The sequence below is a fragment of the Etheostoma spectabile genome, chromosome 6, assembly GCF_008692095.1.
Source record: "Etheostoma spectabile isolate EspeVRDwgs_2016 chromosome 6, UIUC_Espe_1.0, whole genome shotgun sequence".
NCBI classification, from domain to species: Eukaryota; Metazoa; Chordata; class Actinopteri; order Perciformes; family Percidae; genus Etheostoma; species Etheostoma spectabile.
In genome coordinates, this window is record NC_045738.1 from 23,928,151 (window position 1) to 23,934,113 (window position 5,963).

Genomic DNA, 5,963 nt, shown 5'->3' on the forward strand with positions numbered 1-5,963 from the left:
CTCATTATTTATTCAAGCTGAGTTCAGCACATTTTTACTTTTAGAGTGCTTTTTGGAGTCATGCTTGCCTCAAAATGTTACATTTTGGCCGGTCTGTGTTTGACCTCGGATAAATTGGAAACATAGCCCCCTCTGTACAGGTAGTACTGGTCCTTTGTCAAAGATGATGACAAAACCTCCATTCATATTCTGTCTGCGTTGTCCAAGGACACTCCATTGTTGTAAAACATTTCCCCTGCCTGAAATCATTCATAATAAAGAACAATGGCGGCTCTCGTGGACATGGTGGTCGGACCACTTTTGTTTCCATCAGTCGATCTCTTGCCTTCCCCATTATCTTCTATCCAAGGAGATGCTGGTAAATCTTTTTCCGTATTACTCAAACTGTTTGCAAACAATTATGTGCATGAAAAAAACCCTTTCAAACATTTCATCCAATGAAAGTTGTGTAAGGAAAAATCCTGCTCTGAAGGGTGCCGTAGATTTGAACTATAAGGGTATAAGAGCTACAAAAAAGAAGTTTGTCCGTGAACATACAGTAGCACGATCAGTCTAAAGAAAATAATAATAATAATAATAATAATGCAATTTATTTTAGGAGGCCTTTCAGGACATCCAAGGTTGTCTCATAATTTGTAAAACCAGTAGTCGTACAGGTAAAAACAGTGAAACATGAAAGGCCACTACAGCCAATCACAAAACAAGAGACAAAGGGTGAACAGATGTGTAGGAGAGAGGACAGAAAAACATTAATATTGGGAGGCTAAAGGGAATCAGACAGAGAGGGTGGGTATCAAAGTGAGTAGGCCAGTTTGAACAAGTGAGTTTTGAAGTGGGATATTAATAGTGATAGGGTGTCGGACTGCTAAACGGGTGATGGGCAGGGATTTCCAAAGCCTGGGAGCGTGAGGTGAGGATGGTCAGAAGACCAGCTAAGGATGATCGCAGGGAGCCGGAGTTCCCCTGGAGGAGGTCGGAGAGATGGGTGGGTGCTGGGTTTCGGAAAGCATTAAAGGGGAGGAGAAGGTTCTTGTCTTGGTCAGGTTTTAGACAGGGAGCCAGTGCCGTTGGATGATTTGGTGTGGGTAATGATGCGGGAAACCGAGTTCCGAATGATTTGGAGCTTGTTGAGTAGTTTGGAGCAATGTTGGCCAAATGAAGCAGTGTCTTTATTTTCTGAGCCCACTAAATGGCGCTCTCTGTTCAACAATTGGTTGAAAATACACTGAATTCCAATGCCTTAGGCCTTTCTCTTAAAACCAAGACCGCCATCTAGTGGGCCCAGAAAATAAAGACACTGGTTCACAAAGCTTCATTTGGCCGTCACTAGTTTGGCGGAAAAGCCGGAGAGAATTTAACCTTTTACTTTTTCAGGAAAGGTTCACTGAGAGGCTGCCTCTCTTTTTGCAGGAACACCCTGATCACATTCACACAGTTCCACATTCATACCTGGAAGCATCCCAGCCCAACCACAGTCTGATCTGCAGACCACTTAGCAGCTCCCTAGCACCCCAGGGGTGGTAATGAGGGAGGGACAATCACTAGTGATGGCCAAATGAAGCTTTGTGAAACAGTGTCTTTATTTTCTGAGCCCACTAGATGGCGCTCTTGGTTTTAAGAGAAAGGCCTAAGGCATCGCAATTCAGTGTATTCTCAACCCTTTGTTGAACAGAGAGCGCCATCTAGTGGGCTCAGAAAATAAAAACTCTGGCTCACAAAGCTTCATTTGGCCATCACTAACAATCACTGCTCTTTCACTTTCCCCACCCAGATTTCATCCTATCTGGTCTGGGGATTAAACCGACGACCTCCCGGTCGCAAGCTTGCGCCCATAACCTACAGTAAACAATCTGAGATGTAATGAATGCAAGAACCAGAACTCCAGTGCAGTTTAAAGTGAGACATGGGCAGAGTCTGAAAATGTTGCGTAGGTGGAATAAAGTAGTCCAGGTGACGTTTTTAATGTGAGCAGCAGATAAATGGGTGTTATCCATCCAAGATGTTGGGGGCTGTGGTGTTGGTTTTGGACTTTGGAGAGGGTGTTTTTTTTTGGAGCCATTGTTCAGAAAGTTCCTTCTCATTCAGGTCCTGATGTCCTGGAGACAGGTGAAGGGAGGTGGGAGAAACGACAGTGGTGGGTTTGGAGGGAGATGTAAACCTGTGTATCATCAGCATAGAAGTGAAAGTGGACGCAATGATGGCAGTGGATTGTGTGTAGGAGAAGGAGGTAAATGATAGCTGATGGATAGGGAATAGGAGTGGACCCAGTACTGACCCCTGGTGTACAATCAGTGGAACAGCAGAACACTGTAATCTGCAGGTCCTGAGTTGGACATATTATTATCTGTTGATATGACATAAGCCATGAAATTGCAACATCAGTGATCCAGATGTGAGGTGTAAGATGATGTTGAATGCAGCAATGAGATCAACATAGATAAAGATGTTTCAGCAATCCAGACTCAGCTGCAGGGTTGGTGGTAACTAGAGGTTGAAACTAGATTGAAGAGAAGGTTGGATAGGGGCCTGCAGTAGTTCAGGTCAGCTGGGTCTCTTATTCAAGACTGTGATGCACAACACAGAGAAACAGAGGAGGTTCTGGATGCATTTCCACCCTTAAGTTATTGGCTCAAGTTGTGCTTTATGCCTCCTCATTCACCAGCGGCCGCAGATGGAGCATGGGGTTGATTCTGTGCCAAAAACCCAGAACAATATCATCTTTCCATTGGTGGTAGACAAGACAAGTGTATTGCTTTCTTTCCTACCCACTTGTCTCCTCTCTTTATACCTCTGCTACTTCCTCGTCTGTTGTTTATTCTAATGTGGTCCCGATGGAGCAGCTGGTGGTGACATGGGGTTGATTATGCTGTTCCCACAGTGACATATTCAAAGGAGGCAGAGGAAGGCACCATTGTTGCCTCTGATCTGTGAATGACAGCCCTGCCTGTTGCACCAGCTCCACTATGTCGAATTCATGGTGAGAGGGGAGCAGGGAGTGTGTGCCGGGACATGTACAGTAGATGCCAGACCAATGTGGGCTTGTGAAGGGATATATCAATACCAGGACAATTGATATTAGTCTACTGATTACCAGCACTCTATTGCCAGTTTTCGTTATTAACACCTCAGTGATTACCTGCTGCATTTGATCAGTATTAGTATGCAGACATCTCTGAAACAGCACGAAGGTATACTACAACTATTCACTTCTTTTCTAATAAGCCCATCAATTATTCATGTGGCTTAATAACCACCAAAAATATGACGTATCCAAAACAAGATTATTATTTGTTTAAAGTCTTTCTTGATCCCCTATGGGGAAATTACAATGTACACTGTTGTTAGTACACACTACACACAGGCCTGAATTACACACACTTGCTCAGATCCTGTACATGCACTTAATGGAGAGATGTCAGAGTGAGTGGGCTGCCAGCAAGACCAGCACCCTGAGTGGGGTTTGGTGCCTTGCTCAAGAGCACCTTGGTACTGCCCAGGAGGTCAACTGGCTTCAAACAAACAGGGACTTGAACCAGCAACCCTTTGGTTCCCAGCCCAATTCCTTACAGACTGAGCTACTACCACCAATAACAGATCACGAAAAATATTCAAGATCATCCCCCATCAAAGGAGCCATCAAATCATTAATCTGCTCCAACATCTGTTGCGTGACTCATGCGCAGGATGTCCGCTCTCTGTGTGTTGCCATTCTAGAATGCATCTGTGGTGTACCAGACCGTCCTCCACAGCACTGTGGAGATCTGGAGCTCTGGCAATGCGAGACTAAGATGTCCTTAAAGTGCTTTGAGCATCTACAAGTCCATAGTCTGGCTCAACAGATATACATTGCTGGGGTGAATCCTTACACAGGATGTCCCTACCCTCTCGCTATTGCCGCTTTTAAAAGCTTCTGAAGAGTTTCTAAATTGATCTTGAAGTGCAATTGTTTTGTCAAGAGGTTGGAATTATCCTCATTCTGTCTCATTTTCCAGGCTAAAAAGTACTTTGAAGTACATTTAAAGTTGACCTAACCTCTAACTCATGTAGTGCATTGTACGTTGGACAATTCTGCACCTGACCATTCACTTCCAGCGCCACTACTGTCGCGTTGTTTATGAATTTCTTGCAGGACATGGGAGTTTGCAGGTAGCTGTAGATCTGGCAGGAATACATTCCACATTCAACACATCAGTATGGGTGGTATGCAGATTTATATGGTCCTGGAGCTTACATTTAGAGGGCAGCTAGGGGATCACAGACAGCGGTAGTCGCCTGAGTGACTTGACTCTGCGGACAAATGGAAATCAAAAGTGTGCCAACGGATTCAAGACTAATAAAGTATACATTATGTTAGATTGAAGATGTCAATTAGAGGTAATTTGACTGACATGAGGCAAGGCAAGGCAAGGCAGATTTATTTGTATAGCACATTTCAGCAACAGGACAATTCAAAGTACCAGGTGGTTTAGTTTCCTGAACCTATTCTTTTCTGAGTTTTATTGTTGCTTTACTTACAGATGCTTTTCCATGTGGACATTTTCCCTCATAAATGCCGTCCCTTGTGTTCCATGACACTGTGGAAAAAAATCAATCAAGCACACAAAAATCTAACAGCATGTCAAGGTCTTTTGTCACAGAGACACCTCAATCATTTATTAGACTTTTTCGAGTCCACGCGGTGCGCACACTTACCCTCACCCAGCGGCTCTACTCTGTTTAAAAGCATATAGGATAGTAGCCTACCGGGCACACAAGCAAAAAAGAATAGTGCAGCTAGTCACTTAGTCAGTACAGCTACTTCATCACAAGGCCCAGTTTGGATCATTTGGTCGGTAATTGCTGCCCACAAGTGAGCCACTCCACATGAATGGAAGTGCTGTAAAGCGTCAGGGGCCATGATCAGTGTCTGCTCCCAGGTAATAGACCCGTCCCCTCCCCCTACTCCATCCCTGCCTCCCTCTCCCAGTCTGCTTCTCCTGTTGAATGAGGGGATAAAAGTAGTGAGGGTGAGGGCTATTGCGTGGGGGTGTGGTGGGGCTATTACTTGGGAGGGGGCGATATATGCAGTCCATAATTACTTGTAATGAGACTTTTGTCTTGGAGTATTATAGGGATGTTCTTGAAGTCACCCCGGGGGTGGTTTTCAGATGGAGGGAGAGCCGTGCGCGCCTCAAGTCCTCTCATCGCCCATCTCATCCATATGTGCAGTAATAAGTAATTACTGAAGTCTCATTGAAGTCCACGTGGAGTATTCTCTGTCTCTCTGTCTCTCTGTCTCTCTGTCTCTCTCTCTCTGCAGATGAATACCCGCCACTCACCTATTACACAAAGTGACACTCCTGGAGATCCGACGTGCCATCTCAATCTTCCTCTTCAGCCCTACTCGTTCCTCTCCTCCACTCCCCCTCCCCCCCCAGTTTGAGAAAACAGCTGGCACCCTTTGATGTCTGACCGGCCTCTCACTGCTGCATCTGACAGAGTATCTATTCATGCTATTCTCAGGAAGTTGAACTCATTTTCTATATGGCACCATGCTTCAAATATCTCTCATAGGCTTCCTACGACGCTTCCTGACACCTAAAAACTGATAGCTCTCACGAAAGACCACAATTACAGAAATGCTTTGACTGGTTGGTCCATTGAACTCCTTTTTATCTATTTCTGCCAAAAATCCACAGGTCAGTTTTAAAGTCAGCTCAAAAGAAAACACCAAAATCATCTTAACTTTCCCCGGGTGAAACCTCTATTTGTTCAGCAGTTGTTAGCTGTGGTCATCGTTGACATCACTTTTGATATTCGACGTGGCAAGAAACAGGCGCTGAAGTAGGTCGACTAAACAACTTGTTCCCAACCTCCAGGTCACAAAGTAGCAGGCCGCACTCTAACAGGCTGCCAGCAAACAGCACGATCTGAAAAAAGCTGATTATTAATACAACAAGGTGGTATTTATCTTGAACTTGGAT

The 5,963-nt window shown here is 44.7% G+C and overlaps 1 long non-coding RNA gene across 1 annotated transcript in view; it reads left to right on the forward strand.

Annotated features, from left to right (window-relative positions):
* Positions 1 to 360: 360 nt before the first annotated feature.
* The window catches only part of LOC116691747 (uncharacterized), a 6,649-nt gene continuing 1,046 nt past the window's right edge, over positions 361 to 5,963 (forward strand). The window contains exons 1-2 of the long non-coding RNA XR_004332542.1: positions 361 to 372; positions 4,263 to 4,264. This is a non-coding gene — a long non-coding RNA (uncharacterized LOC116691747). The remainder of the gene's footprint in view (positions 373 to 4,262; positions 4,265 to 5,963) is intronic.